A 16409-nucleotide genomic window follows, 5' to 3' on the forward strand; every position below is an offset into this window, starting at 1 on the left:
ACAACCCAGTACTGAAGACATAAGATTACCAGTCTAAAACTACATGGACAACATATAACTGAGGACAAAATTGTTTCATATAGATCAGTGGCTCTCAACTGAGGTTGACTTATAACCCCTGCAGGTGATATTTGGCAATGTCTGGAGATACTTTTTGTTGTCAAGATGGTGGCAAGGGTGGGTGTAGAGAGATGGGGGATGGCAGTGGGGTGGGATGAGAGGGTAGCTACTGGTATATAGTGGGTAGAGGCCAGGGATGCTTCTAAACACACTATAATGCACAGGATAGCCCTCTCCCTCCCAACACAAAAAAATATCTGGCAAAAATGCCAATTATGCTGCTGTTGAGAAACCTCCCTCAAACATCACCAGGGCATCTAGTTGAAATGTAGACTCTACTCAGGAGGTCCAAGGTGGACCCTGACATCTTGCTTCTTCTAACATCTCCTAGGACTCTCCTAGATTGATTGCTCTTTACCTGGATTTTTCACAGAATAAGGAAGTAGTAATAGGTATCTACAATCTGTCCTCAATATTTCAAAATGCCTAATGTGCAGCATATATTTATCCCATGGTAATATGACACTGGTCTACAGAAATATCAAAGTGGTGTTTTTGAATGGAATTATACAACTCATAGTCTTACAATATATATCTCTTACTAATCATAAAGTAATAATAATAACAATTTCTTATAGAAAGCTTGGGAATCATTGATCTATAATATTGTCCATCCTTGTCAGGACAAGGTGAATCCAACTTACATATAAAATTTTGCTCTATGAAAATCCATACTCTCATCAAACGGAATCTCCAATTTTCCTGCCACTTAGGGACATTTTTGACTCATCTGAGGAAGCCACCTATGTTGACAACCTCTTTGACTCAGATCATTTCAGACTATGTCACATGCTCCACGTGCCTTTACCTCCCTTCCTTGGAAATGAGGAGTACATGGGTTTCCTTCAGCAGCAGAGCTTATGCTTGGGCAGAATGTGTCATTGCTGGTTTTCCATTCTTGATATTCTCTGAGGGGGATGTAGGTGGGAAAAGAACATACCAGGGGTTTCTTTTAAATAAATGTGTCATAAAATCTATTGTGACAGATTTTAAACAAGTCCTTATAAATGGGCACAATGAAATGACAACACTGGGAGACTGGACAGAAACACATCAGCCCCCAAAATTTCTTTATTTCTCTTGCCTTTTCTCTCCTGCTGAGTTGAAATGTTCCTTCCACAGAGTCTATGATGCTTGTGGAGTGGAAGGTCTCTGGCACTCCAAAGCAAAAACCCTCCAACAGCCCCCAGTTCCTAAATAAGAGGCAATTACAACCCCTCTTTCCTGGGAGGTGTCAGTCATAAAGGCAAAGGAGCCTTTGGAGATGGGTTAGAGTGTGTCAGTCATTCAAAGAGTAAACTCTGGCATTGAACAAATGGTGCATTCCTGCATGCAGTGCCAGCAGGCAGCTTCTGGCTACAAACTCTTTTGCAGGGATAAAAGCCTTCCTAGTGGAGTTCTAGCAGTTCTAAATATTTCATGCCTGTGTTAGAACAAAAAGTTGCCGTGGGAAGGCTGGCTTGAAGATATATTATCAGCTCGGTATTTTCTAAGTTAGTTTCTCATTAGCTCGTCCTTCTCTGCCCCATTCCCACCCAAGTCAGAAACTCCGATTGCAAGCATTCTTTAGAAATTACAATTCCTATCTTAGGTATCTTCTCTATTGAAACCTGTCACCTCTGCCTTGTGAGTCCTGCTAAAGATGTCACACATGCTGATAGGAGAGGAAGCAGAAGCGGCTGTATCTTATGATGTGTTTAGAAGTATTTGCGGTAATCAAGTTGTATTAGTGATCTATTGTGTAATGACCCCAAAACTGGGTAGCTTAAAAAAATATTTATTATCTCTCTTGCTTCCTGAGGGTTGGGATTTCAGATAGCGCTCCATGGGGATATCTCTGTTTCACAGTGTTCTAGCCTCAGATGGAATATTTGAAGACTGGGCCTGAAATCATCTGAAAGCCCATTTGCTCACATGTCCAGTAGCTGATGTTGGCTTTTGGCTGAGAGGCTAGGTAGGCTGAACATGTGACTTCACCTTCCTTAGAACAAGGAGGCTGGGTTTTAAGGGAAAGTGTCTTGAGTGACATATTGATTTTTATGGCCTTTGGAAGTTATGCAGGATCACTTCTGTCACATTCTTCTGGTTAATATAGTTATAAAGGTCCCAAGTCCAAGGGAACCTCTCCATGAAAGCATGTCAACATCATATTTAAGAGCATGTGGGATGGGAGATATATATATATATATATATATATATATATATATATGTGTGTGTGTGTGTGTAGTCTTGTTTGGAAAGTACAATCGGTTTCTCAAATGCAGTTGAGAAAAGTTTAGACTAGCTAGTGCATTGGGAGTATTGCCTATGTTTCATAAATTTTTGGCCATGTAACTTACAGACTGATGGAAAACTGTTCAGTTGTTATAATCTATCTTATCTATGTAATGCTTTGTAAGATCTCAGTTGTCTTTATATTTAATATTTATCTTAAGTATCACTTGAAGTTGGTAAGTCAAGAACTCCTCACCTCCACATTATGAATAAAGATGCTGAGGTTCAGAGAAGTATAGATATCTTAAAATCACCCAGGTATTTAATGGTGGATTTGGAACTAGAACACAGCATCTCTAACTCCTACACCATTTTTCTTATCATCAGAATTTATAACATCTGCAAGTTGTAACATCCTCAACAAATTAACACTTACTGAGTACTTTCCATAGTGGAGGCACCGCGGTAGACATCGAGCTTATATGCTGCTGAATATGACACCGTTTCTCCCGTGGAGAACTCATGGTCAAATGGAGAAGGTAAACACATAAACTCAGATATTCAAAAGAGGGGCACAAGTGTAGAGATGAGAGTAGGCAAAGATGCTGTTTGAACATAGAGAGCCACTTAGTTCATTTTGGGGCTCAGTAGTGACTTTCGGAGTGGGAATAAAATATTTGAGCTTAAATGTTCATTGCTCAGCTCACTAAACTAAATAGCGGTCTGAAAAAGGGCACACTGGGTACTTAAATTTCAATATACTGTACATATTTTTAAATAATATGTCTTACTTGTTATATGATAAGGCAATTCCCTTTTCCTTTTGTCCTTCAATAAATTTGTACTTTCAAATATCTCAATTGTGTGTATGTCTTACTTTTTCTTGCTATTCTGAATAATATTTTTAAATATTGCACTTTCTAATTGGTTGTTGCTGGTATATAAATTTCCAATGTTTTACTTGTATGGATTCTGTTGACTTCTTCTACCTACCTGAGTAGGATGCTTAACTTATTAATTTTCAGCTTTCCTTCTTTCCTAATGTATGCATTTAATGCTATGTAGCTCCCTTTTATTATAACTTTATCTACTTTCTGCAAGAGAGATATTTAGTGATTTTGGTTTTGATCAGTTGTGTATATTATAATTTTCATTATAAACTCTTCCTGAAAACAGTGTTTTTTTTTTTTTTTTTGGACTAGGCTCTTTTGTAGAATCATTGTTTATTTATTTATTTTACATTATTATTTTTTTTAATATTAGGTTTTTTTAACTTCTTTATTGGAGTATAATTGCTTTACAATAGTGTGTTAGTTTCTGCTGTATAACAGAGTGAATCAGCTATACATATACATACATCCCCATATCTCCTCCCTCTTGCATCGCCATCCCTCCCACCCTCCCTGTCCCACCCCTGTAGGTGGACACAAAGCACTGAGCTGATCTCTCTGTGCTATGCACTGCTTCCCACTAGCTATCTATTTTACATTTGGTAGTGTATATATGTCCATACCACTCTCTCACTTCATCCCAGCTTACCCTTCCCCCTCCCCGTGTCCTCAAGTCCATTCTCTATGTCTGCATCTTTATTCCTGTCCTGCCCCTAGGCTCTTCAGAACTATTTTTGTTTTGTTTTGTTTAGATTTCATATATATGTGTTAGCATACGGTATTTGTTTTTCTCTTTCTGACTTACTTCACTCTGTATGACAGACTCTAACTCCATCCACCTCACTACAAATAACTCCATTTCGTTTCCTTTTATGGCTGAGTAATATTCCATTGTATATATGTGCCACATCTTCTTTATCCATTCATCTGTCGATGGACACTTAGGTTGCTCCCATGTCCTGGCTATTGTAAATAGAGCTGCAGTGAATATTGTGGTACATGACTCTTTTTGAACTATGGTTTCCTCAGGGTATATGCCCAGTAGTGGGATTGCTGGGTCATATGGTAGTTCTATTTTTAGTTTTTTAAGGAACCTCCATACTATTTTTAGATTTTTAAGGATAACCTCTAGTTCTCTGTAGTGTCTGTATCAATTTACATTCCCACTAACAGTGCAAGAGGGTTCCCTTTTCTCCACACCTTCTCCAGCATTTATTGTTTGTAGATTTTTTGATGTTGCCCATTCTAACTGGTGTGAGGTGATACCTCATAGTAGTTTTGATTTGCATTTCTCTAATGATTAGTGATGTTGAGCATTCTTTTATGTGTTTGTTGGCAACCTGTACATCTTCTTTGGAGAAATGTCTATTTATGTCTTCTGCCTATTTTTGGATTGGGTTGTTTGTTTTTTTGATATTGAGTTGCATGAGCTGCTTGTAAATTTTGGAGGTTAATCCTTTGTCATTTGCTTCATTTGCAAATATTTTCTCCCATTCTGAGGGTTGTCTTTTCATCTTGTTTATGTTTTCCTTTGCTGTGCAAAAGCTTTGAAGTTTCATTAGGTCCCATTTGTTTATTTTTGTTTTTATTTCCATTTCTCTAGGAGGTGGGTCAAAAAGGATCTTGCTGTGATTTATGTCAAGGATTGCTCTGCCTCTGTTTTCCTCTAAGAGTTTTATAGTATCTGGCCTTACATTTAGGTCTTTAATCCATTTTGAGTTTATTTTTGTGTATGGTGTTAGGGAGTGTTCTAACTTCATTCTTTTACATGTAGCTGTCCAGTTTTCCCAGCACCACTTATTGAAGAGGCTGTCTTTTCTCCATTGTATATTCTTGCCTCCTTTATCAAGGATAAGGTGACCATATGTGCGTGGGTTTATCTCTGAGCTCTCTATCCTGTTCCATTGATCTATATTTCTATTTTTGTGCCAGTACCATACTGTCTTGATTACTGTAGCTTTGTAGTATAGTCTGAAGTCAGGGAGCCTGATTCCTCCAGCTCCGTTTTCCTTTTTCAAGATTGCTTTGGCTGTTCGGGGTCTTTTGTGTTCCATACAAACTGTGAAATTTTTGCTCTAGTTCTGTGAAAAATGCCATTGGTAGTTTGATAGGGATTGCATTGAATCTGTAGATTGCTTTGGGTAGTATAGTCATTTTCACAATGTTGATTCTTCCAATCCAAGAACATGAAACCAGTGTATTTTTAAGAACAGTTTCTTTTAATAGATATTTAATAAATCTTAAATATATATTTACATACACACACTATTATACTATTGGTCCTGTTTATCTGGAGAACCCTGATTATTACACTTGGCAATAATGTTTTATCTTTTTCTATAGCACTGGATCCAAATTCCTAATATTTTGGTGACAATTATTATGTTTGTATTCTTGTGGGATAGTGGTCTGTACATTTTTGTTCTTTTAATATTTTTGTTAGGTTTTGGTATCGAGGTTATACTGGTCTCATAAAATGAATTGGGAAATTTTTCTTCCTTTAATATTGCCTGAAAATTTTTGTGTAAGACCAGTATTTCTTAAAATATTTGATAGCACTCACCAGTAAAGCCACCTGGACATGGAGATTCTCTTGTGAGTGGTTTCTTACCAAGTCTTTGTTTTTTAAAAGCAAGTATAGTGACTGTTAGATTTTTTATTTATTCTTGTGTCAGTTTTGGTAAGTTTAATTTTTCAAGGAGATGTTTCCGTTTTATATAAATTCTTCCATACAGGTGTCAAAAGTTGGGCATATTATCCTCTTACTTTCCTTTTAGTGACTGTACGGTCAGTGCTAATTTATTCCTCATATTGATAATTTGTGTTTTCTCCACCTTCCCCTTGATTATTCTTTCTTAGGGTTTACCAGATTTATTAATCATTTTCAGAGGACCAGCTTGTATGATCCTTTTATTATCTTTATTACCCCCTCTTTCTTTTTTTCTCTGTGTCAACGTTGCACTTCTTTCTCTGCTTGAGATATAAATTTAGATAATTAATCTTCAACTTTTCTCATTTCTAATATAAGTATTTAAAGGCATAAACTTTCCTCTAATAGCTTTAGCTGTATTCCCCAAATTTTGATACATTGTGTTTTCATTATGATTCAGATTGATTGAAATATTTTCTAATTTCCTTTATACTTTCTTCTTTCACCTATGGGTATTGCTTAATTTCTAAACATTTGGGGATTTTTAGGTACTTTATTGTTTTTGGCTTATAATCGAATTAGTGTGATTGGACAGTATATTCTGGATGATTTTAATTCTTTGGAAATTTTAGGGGGATTTATTCTATGGCTCCAAATATGGTCTTGGTGAACATTTTTGTTTGCTTGAGAACAGTATATATTCTTCAGTTTCTTGGATGTAAGCTTTTATAATTCTCAATTGCATCTGATTGGTTGAACATGTTTAAATACTTTATATTATTCTGATTTTTATCTATTTGATTTTTCAGTTACTGAGAGAAGAGTGTTAAAATCTCTAACTATGATTATGCATCTCTCTGTTTCTCCCTTCCATTCTCTCAATTGTCCTAGTCTAAGTTCCTGTTAGTGTTTTGTCACTATATAATATGGGCTACTGTGTTTCTTGCCTCTGAAATGAATTTCATTCCTATAACCACCCCATAGCTAAACACCACATAATCTGTTTCGTTATGAAATTACTACATGTCAATGTGCTGATTTCTCTGTTAGCCTAAGTAGGCTAAACGTTTAAATAGTCCAAAAATTGCAGTGATTTAAGGTTTACTTCATGCTCACGTCATGGTCCAATGTGTGTTGCCAAGAAAAGGGCTCTTGTTCACACAATCACTCAGGATACCAAATCCTTCTTTGAGTGGCTACACACTTCCTTATGACCCCAGAGTCACCACTGGATTCCTTGAATCTGACTAACAAATGAGAGAAAAGTGTGAGTAGTATTGTTTACAAGGTGTTTGGGGACTGGGCCTGGAAAGGAGGTATTTCCCTTTTGCCTATATTCCATTGTCTGGAAAGTAGTTTTCCAGCCATTCCTATTAAAGGAGAAAGCTGAGAAATGTAGATTGGCTGTGTAAATAGCAGAAGGGAATGCATTTTGCTGCTGTATAGCATTCTGTCTAAAACATACCCCATTTCCATCAAGATCAGCTCAACATTGTGCTTAAGTTATATAACATTTCATTTCATTCTAAGCACTGAAGCAAAAATAAAGTTTAGTGTACTGGGTTACATGTAATATATTGAATTCCTGCTCACATAAAATGCCAGTCTTCCATTACCTGGGCTGAAATTAATTATTCTGGCTTCTGTCATTTTATGGCTTTTGCTTTGAAACTTGGTTAAAATATTTACCACAGTCCTTCTTGCATTAAAGGCAGTTGTAGATTCATTTTTCTTTTTCCCTCTAGTTGGTGAGCCCCTTGAGGTAAAGAAACTCTGAATTATTAATCTTTGTATCCCTCATGTGCCTAGCACAAGGTTTCAACACTTGGTTCATGAGCAATCAATAGATGTTTGTTGAATTGAGGGAGGACTACAATTCAAGGAGGTATCAAGCAGGTTTTAGACTTTCCATTTTTACCATTTGATTGTTCCAGAAACTGAGGATCAGAGAAATTACATGCCATACCCATGCTTATATAGCTAGTTAAATGTTCAAACTGGAACTAAAACCCTGGTGTTCTGATTGGTATTTGGAGTTGTTTTTAACTAACCAATTTGACCATGATTATTGCTTCTCAGTTGAGGTATAACAATAAAAATGACATGTTTAAAAAATTAAAGGTTTTGTTGAAAATACCTCTGTTCAGAGGTATTACAGCATTTTCATGATAATGTTCATTAATATCACTTGTGTGTCCCCAAAGTATGTTTCCCTACAGCCTTTTGAAGACTATTTTCATTTTGGCACACTGGCAAATAGGAATGATATATGTCAAAAAGGAGCAGGATGATATCATCTTGGAAACAAGGAAGCATAAATTGTGTCCATCAGACATAAACCGATGCTTAATTTTTACACTTGAGAAAAACATATTATCATGAATCATTAAAATAATTTCCTTATCTGGTTATCAGAGTTAGAACTGAATCTCATGTTCTTTTTAAGACAACGTACAATGGAAAGAAATTGCTGAAATAATTTAGCCACTTCACTCTCACTTGATGTGATAGTTGATTTTATGTGTCAACTTGACTGGGCCACAAGGTGCCCAGACATTTGATCAAATATTCTGGGTATGTCTGCTGTGAGGGTGTTTCTGGATGACATTAACATTTGAACCAGTAGACCTAGTGAAGCAAATTGCCCTTTCAAATGTGGGTAGGCTCCATCAAATCAGTTGAAGGCCTGGAAAGAAAGAGGAAAAAGGCTGACCCTCCTATGAGGAAAAGGGAATTCCTCCTGCCTGACTGTCTTCAAAGTGAGACATCACTTTTTTCCCATTTTGGACTTGAAGTGAAGCATTGGTTCTTCCTGGGTCTTAAGCCTACTGACCTTTGGACTAGCTCTGTACCTTTGGCCCTCCTATTTCTCAGGCCGTTGGACTTGGACTACACTGACACCGTCAGCTCTCCTGGGTCTCCAGAATGCCTTGCTAACTGCAGATCGTGGGACTTGTCAGCCTCCATAATCAAGTGAACCAATTCCTTATAATACACAAACAAACAAATAAATAAATAATGTATTTTCCTTTATTCTTCAGCATTCTCCAGAGAAACAGAACCAATAGGATATGTGTGCATGTATGTGTACACTTGACAATTACAGCTTTGAACAGTGTGTTCGATAACATTTCTATCCAGCAAACAGTGCTACAAGAGGGACAACAAATCTAGGTTTGCCCAGATAACAAAGAGTTAATTGAACCTCTTCAGATAAATACATGAGAAAAAATGATGATTGGGGTGCTTCCAAAAATAGCAAAGCTTACGTTTAAAATTCTAAATAAAAATATAATTACTGAGTAATTCCTTTTGATTAGCACCTCTGTTCTCATGGTGAGCTAGGATTCTGTAATAATGTTAGAAGAATCACACTTAGTCAAAAGTTCAAGTGATATGCTACAGTATAAGCAGTACAATGCGGATCTCTTCAATTAAGTATGTTTAACAGCAGGTGGGAGGCTATTTTTCTCCACAGAAATAGAATGAAGGCCTTTCCTGATGATAAAACTGATTTTTTTGTTAACAGTCTATCTAAAACAAAAACGCTGCCTTGAAGGCCCAATGCCCAGTATTTTATTCTTCCATGCATCATCTTGAGGAAGTTATTGACAAATAACCCCTGTCCAACAAGAATACTGGATTGTTCTTGCGTATTATGGCAAGGAGTTATGCTATTACTCATGAGCAACAAATACCCTCCCGCTATTGAGAGGAAATGACCATGTGTAAGTCTGAGTTGTTGAGTTCCTGTGTGTGTGCGTGTGCGTGTGCGTGTGCATGTGTGTGTGTGTGTTTCTTTCCAACTTCCAGTAACTGTGACTTGGATTAACACTGACATTTTCATTTTAGCATAGATAGACCTGGCCTTCAAGGAGAGTCTATTGATTAGTACACTGAGGGTATAGCTGGAATTTTCTTCAAAGCCTTGTTCAGCCTCAGGTTTATTGTATCATGTTATAGGCAGAATGAGGAGATGCAGGGTGCTGTTTGAAGGTCAAGGCTCATCTGATTTTGGTACATCTTTACCTCTGACAGATAACAGAATCTTAATAGAAGAGAGCTTTTTCTTTTTTTCTCCCTTGCTTGGAAAGATGTGCCTTAGAAAATTTCCTGCTGCAAAATGTGTACCTCCCAAGTTATTAGCTACCTTCTGAGACCCAAATTCTGTCGACTCTTCTGAGCTCTCCTGAGACTCAAACACAGTGTTATTTTTCTTATTTCTTCTTGAAAATCTCAAACAATGCGTGTGTAATTATTTATAAATGGCTTATTACACGTTTGAACAAATAACTATGAACCTAGAAGTAAAAATGAAATATTCAATCCAACAAACCCTCATTGATCGATCAGCTGCTTTATGGCAGGAAACATCTTTGGCCCTGGAAATACCAAGTTGAATAAGACTCATTTCTTGATTTCAAAAAGATGACAGTGTTTTGGTGGAATATCTGGTGATTACTGCTTTACATAATGGTGGAGTAATTTGGTTAGAAAATCTCTCTCACAGATAAGAATTATAAAATCCATAATAATGCATGTCTATGTCTATATCTATCTAATTATCTATCTATCTGTGTATCTAATCTACCAAACAGCTTGAAGGCAGCAGATAATGACCAAAAAGCAAGTAAAAATCGCAGAGGACGTTACCCTTGAAAGATGAAGTGTAACAGGTGAGATTTGCTGTTTAGAAGCTCTTTGCTTGAGTGCATACCAAGTCTACCCAAGGCTCTGAAGGCAGAAAGCCGCTGTCTTACTGGGTTGAGGCATCAGAGAACAGTTTGGGACTAGAAAAATAGCCACAAGGTTAGGGAGAAATCCTAGAAGGAAGAGACACAAAGTGGTTCAGTCCCAAAACCTGCATATAAAATTCACTCAAATCCTTAGCTGGTTGCTAAACTGGCTGGCATGCTTGGGGAAAATCCTATGGGACCCAGCAAAAAACCAGTATCTAATCTGGAAGTTGAAAGAACCATGCAGAAGTATCAGATAAATGGTCTCTGCAAGGGGAGAAATTTGGAGTTTGAATCCAGCCAAGTTATCTGGTTTTAGAAGAAAAAAGTCTCTCATCGCAGTAACGTGGCAATATCTAGTTTCTACAACTTGTTATCCATAATATCCAGTATATGAAAATAATTAATATGAAGAAGCAGAAAAATGTGACCCATATTCAAGAAAGAAAGCAACATGTATAAATTGATCTTGCAATACCCAGATGTTGAAATTAGCTGAAAAGGACTTTAAAGCAGCTATTATCAACATTTTTAAGGACATAAAGGAAGATATATGTGTAATGAATAAAATGATGAAGAATCTCAGCAGAGAAATAGAAACTAAATAAAGAGACTAAATATACAATAACTGAAATATACAGTAACTGCACGTTGAAGGTGACAAGAAAAAGACTATATCTGAAGATGAATTAGTAGAAATTAGCAGTGTGAAGAGCAGAGAGAAAAAGAATTGAGGTAAAACGAAAAGAGCCTTATAGATATGTGAGCAATATTAAGCGTTTTTTAAAAAATTTTATTTATTTTTGGCTGTGTTGGGTCTTCGTTGCTGCGCGTGGTCTTTCTCTAGTTGCGGCGAGTGGGGGCTATTCTTCATTGAGGTGCATGGGCTTCTCATTGCGGTGGCTTCTCTTGTTGTGGAGCACGGGCTCTAAGCACGCAGGCTCAGTAGTTGTGGCTCATGGGCTCTAGAGCACAGGCTCAGTAGTTGTGGCACACGGGCTTAGTTGCTCTGCGGCATGTGGGATCCTCCAGGACCAGGATTCGAACCCGTGTCCCCTGCATTGGCAGGCAGATTCCCAACCACTGTGCCACCAGGGAAGTCCCTAAGTGGTTTTAATATACAAAAAATTAGAGTCCCAGAAGGAGAGGAGAAAGAAAATGGTGTAGAAAAAATTGAAATCTAAGTTCCACAGCATACAGTCTGAGTCATCCTTGTTCTTGGTTGTATCCCCAGCACCTAGGATAGTATAAATATTGTGCAAGTACATATTTGATGATTATTAAAACTTTGATGAATAAATATTTAGCTTCGCAGACTGAGAAATACATTGTCTAAGTATTTGCTTTATAAAATCATGGTGAATATTTGGGTGAGTATATGTAGGGATGCTGGTAAATTGAGGTGTTAGGTGAGGTCCAGTACTGTCTGACTCTTTAGAATATAAAAAGGAAATACTGGGTGCTATGGAGAATTCTTTTTGTTAATTTTACGGTTTCACAAAATTGACTTCTCTGATTTTTTTTCCTGGTGTTCTAGTGACTAGCTTTATTTTTCTCTCATGTTCTATTTTTGAGGCCTAAAGTGGGTGCCAAAATAGAAGTGTACCATTCATTATTGAGTAGCATTAGCTATCTGGTAAATAGAGTGGCACTGTGTTGACATACTTGACACTTGGGTGAAAGGCTTATAAAACAAAATGAGTTAAATATGGAGTAGGGACACTATGTCAGAACAGAGGCTGGTAGGAAAAGGGACCTAGTATGATAGTTCACTGCCCCCACAGTGAAGACCCAGTATCCTTTCTTGGGTTGATTTCAAGAGTTATTGTTAAGCTCTGGACATTTCAAAGTACATGCATGGGAGCCCTGGAAAGATATGGTGAATCTAAGATCTTGGTTCTTCCAGTTCCAATTTTGGGTTGAAATAAAGCCAAATATTTTGTGGTACATTTTGTATGCAGGAAAGAAAATGAGGAAAAGAAAAAATCACTCATGGTACAGTGAAAATAACATTTTACCTAAAACCAAGTGACATAGCCACATACCTGTTTTGCCACTATCAGTTGTGTGATTTGGGTAACCATGTCTTTTCTCTGAACTTAAATTCCTCTTATATAACATATGAGTTTCTTAGTCCCTTTTGGTATTGTGAAAGAGACAAAAGAAAAATGTTTTATAAGTGTTTGTAATTATTTTCCATAATGAGAATCACATAATTACTCCAAGGACTGCTTCCGCTGTTATGTGCCCACAAGTACCACTATTATTATATTTAAGCAAAAGCATACAAGGCTAAGGCATAGACTTCTTTGGGTAATCCTGTGATTATTTGGTAAACTGAATATTTGAGGGAAGAAGTATAAATAAGTAACAAAAAGCTTAATGAGTTTGAGGAAATACTGGGGAATCTCTTTTCATCTTCACTCTGCTGCTGTGGTGTTTCTTTGGAGGAATAAATTCTTATTTATTTATTCAACATATATTCAGCGAGGGTAGGAAAGAGAGTGCTTTTTAGGCACTGTTTTAGGAGCTATAAATAAAATAGAAATCCCTGCCCTCATGGCACATGTTGTTTGGGGCTTATTCCTTTCTGTGACCTGTCCTTGTGTATGTCACTTACTCTTTTTAAACAAAGATAAATTTCAGTATTAACACAAACTGGGGAAAATGTTCAGCATTGAATGAAGAAATGTTCTTCCTGGAAAATAAAATGGCAGCAGACAAATTTGCCTGCAAGGAATCTGAGGGGAAAGAATTCTAAAAGCCCTGACTCACATTTTGTGCTTATAGATGGAAGGAACCAACACATTCAAAGCCAGATCCATCCAAAGTCACCCATCTTTACATAAAGCCATCTAGCACAAACGTAGCCATCATATGTTACAGTTTTCCCTGCCAAAAAATTAATTGGCTCAGGCTGACTTTGAATTCAACCCAGATTTGCACAAAACTTGCTGAAAGGTTTGTCTACCTCAAGAAAACTTTTGATAAGCCCAGTTCCAAGTTTCAGAGTTTTACAGAAACCTGAAACCAAGCAAGATTTTCTTGGTTTCCTGTTTGGTGCGGAGGTATTGCAAACTCTAATTATGAGGCCTCGAGGGAACACAAGGAAAGACAGACACACAAAAATCTCAGAAACAGATAATTAAGGAGGAAAAACACATCAGGAAAACAAATAAGAATCAGAAGTTTAGCTGAAATTGTAAAATTATTAATAATATATTTATGTTGAAAAAGTTTATATGGCATAATGCCACTTACCAGATATGCATTTCTAGATGTATTTTGCTGTTAAAAGTTAGGACTTTTCAGAATGAGTGCCAAACCTGTACAGAGGGTGATCCGTAAATAGAAAATGCAGATCAAAGCACTCTCTTTCTTACCCTCAACATTGTAAAGTTTCACATTTTTCCCTCTTATTTGCTGCCATTCAAAGATGAGTTAACATAAAATAGAAAAATAATTCAATTGGAAATGACATTTGAGTCATATGCAGGGCATACCATACAGTTGGGATTTAAACTATCAAATTAATTTGCCTTTGAAATGACTTAACAAAATCAGTCCCAATATTTTTTTTTTATTAATTAATTAATTTATTTATTTATGGCTGAGTTGGGTCTTCGTTTCTGTGCTAGGGCTTTCTCTAGTTGCGGCAAGTGGGGGCCACTCTTCATCGCGGTGCCCGGGCCTCTCACCATCGCGGCCTCTCTTGTTGCGGAGCTCAGGCTCCAGACGCGCAGGCTCAGTAGTCGTGGCTCACAGGCCTAGTCGCTCCGCGGCATGTGGGATCTTCCCAGACCAGGGCTCGAACCCGAGTCCCCTGCATTGGCAGGCAGATTCTCAACCACTGCGCCACCAGGGAAGCCCCCAGTCCCAATATTTTATTTCAATATTTTTTATTCAAAATGCTGCCAGATAGTCAAATTGCGTTATTGCATTTCCCCATCCATCCTTAGTTTTAGGTCAAGATGTATCAAGAGAGTCAACTCAGATTGCTTTCTTGACTCTGATTTCATAAGATCCTTTAAATTTGGAGACTTGAACTGTTTTTATTTTTGAGTCAGGGAATATTATTTCCTGTAAGTGTTGTTTGATATGGAAGCTGCTTTGGGGTTCTCATTGGAATGGAAACATCTGTGAATGTGTTGTTATTTCATTAATGGAATAGATTTTTGAACACCTACTATACACTCAATCTTAGGAGGTATAGAAACTCAAGGATTTGCTCATCTAACACAATAGAACTGTGCTAGAGTATAAAACCAGATGACAAATTATGTTGAACATATACATGGTTTAAACAAATATTAGAGTGGGAAAAAAAAGGGTAGCAAAACTGAGGGTATAATTTAGTGGGATAGTTAAGGACACAGAAGTCTTGAAAAGAAGTAATTAAAATATTAAGTCAACAAAATGGTAGGATTAAAAGGTAAGAAATAAGGAGGAAGACTAATTGACTGATAAGGACATATTTACTAAAGTTATTTTTCCTGCTTGGGAAGTGTCTGAATTGCCCAATAGATGACACTTGATGCATTTGGCAAGATACAGGGAGCCATTGTGGGTCTGGAATTCTTTTCTTTACTAGACTTTTTTTTTGGCTTGTGATTAACTCGATGTCCTCTTGAATAATGGGATTATTTGTAGCACCCTCACCTCAAATCCCATCTGGAAGACAAATCTCATTAGTTTACTCTAGTCAAAGCTGCAAACAGCTGTTGTTGGCTTTGTTACTGCTATTGTTGTGTTGTTTTTACTTGGCTTTTATTTTCCATGTATAACAATAATACTATAAAATGTTCACATAGTGCTTACTATGTGTCTGCCACAGTTCTAAGCACCTACATTTACTCAGTTACACTTCATAACAACCTTATCATAAAGATACTCTTAATATCCCCATTTTTCATCTAAGGGAGGATGATAATTTGCCTAAGATCACATAGTAAGTGGTGGAGCTGAGCTCAGAACCCAGGTAGCCCTGCTCTAGAATCTGTGTTCTTCCTCATTATGGGAATCTGAAGTTTCAGAATCCCAAATCAAGAAGGATGAATCACCATGTATTAATTTACTTACAGGTGCAATTGGGTAGTATATATGCAGTCAGGACTGTCCTGCCAAATTAGAAATACAGGGTCACTCTAAGTAGGAAGTCTCTTCTTCCTCAAAGCCAAGGCTGGCCAAGTTATGGGTTTCCTAATTCGGCAGACAGAAATGGTAACAGATAGATGAAGAGAGTCATTGCTTAGATTTAGCAAAAATTGCTTCAACTTTCTGATCATATTTGGTACACAGAGATTTTGAAAGATAGAACATTTATTTCAAATAAAAGAGATTATCGAGAGATTTTTGAAAGACAGCCAAGAGCACAGGTACTGTTGCTGTATGAGAATGATGGATTTTAGATGTGAGGTACTCTCAGTTGGAGACTAAGTAATTCAAAGAACTTCCCTCTCTAGTGTTTAATACATGTTTATGCCAATTTACTAAGCAGAGATGAGCAAATCTTCATTTACATATGATTTGGAGGAGTTAAAATGTCAACAAAATGAAGTATTAAAATTTGGTTCATCCATGATGACACCCTGTAGCTAGGTTTTTATTATCAAAATGCCTACCACAAAGCCTCAGAGAACTGAAAAGAATGTCTAATATTTACATTTTCTAGTAAACCTATACAGTATTTTTTTCCTTTTACCAGCAAATAACTTTCTGTCCTCAATACAGTTAATGAAAAAAATTGAGTGATAACCTAATAAGAGTGTATTGAGGGCATGAGCATTCAAGACAGAGTAA

The sequence above is a fragment of the Balaenoptera acutorostrata genome, chromosome 6 (assembly GCF_949987535.1).
Source record: "Balaenoptera acutorostrata chromosome 6, mBalAcu1.1, whole genome shotgun sequence".
NCBI classification, from domain to species: domain Eukaryota; kingdom Metazoa; phylum Chordata; class Mammalia; order Artiodactyla; family Balaenopteridae; genus Balaenoptera; species Balaenoptera acutorostrata.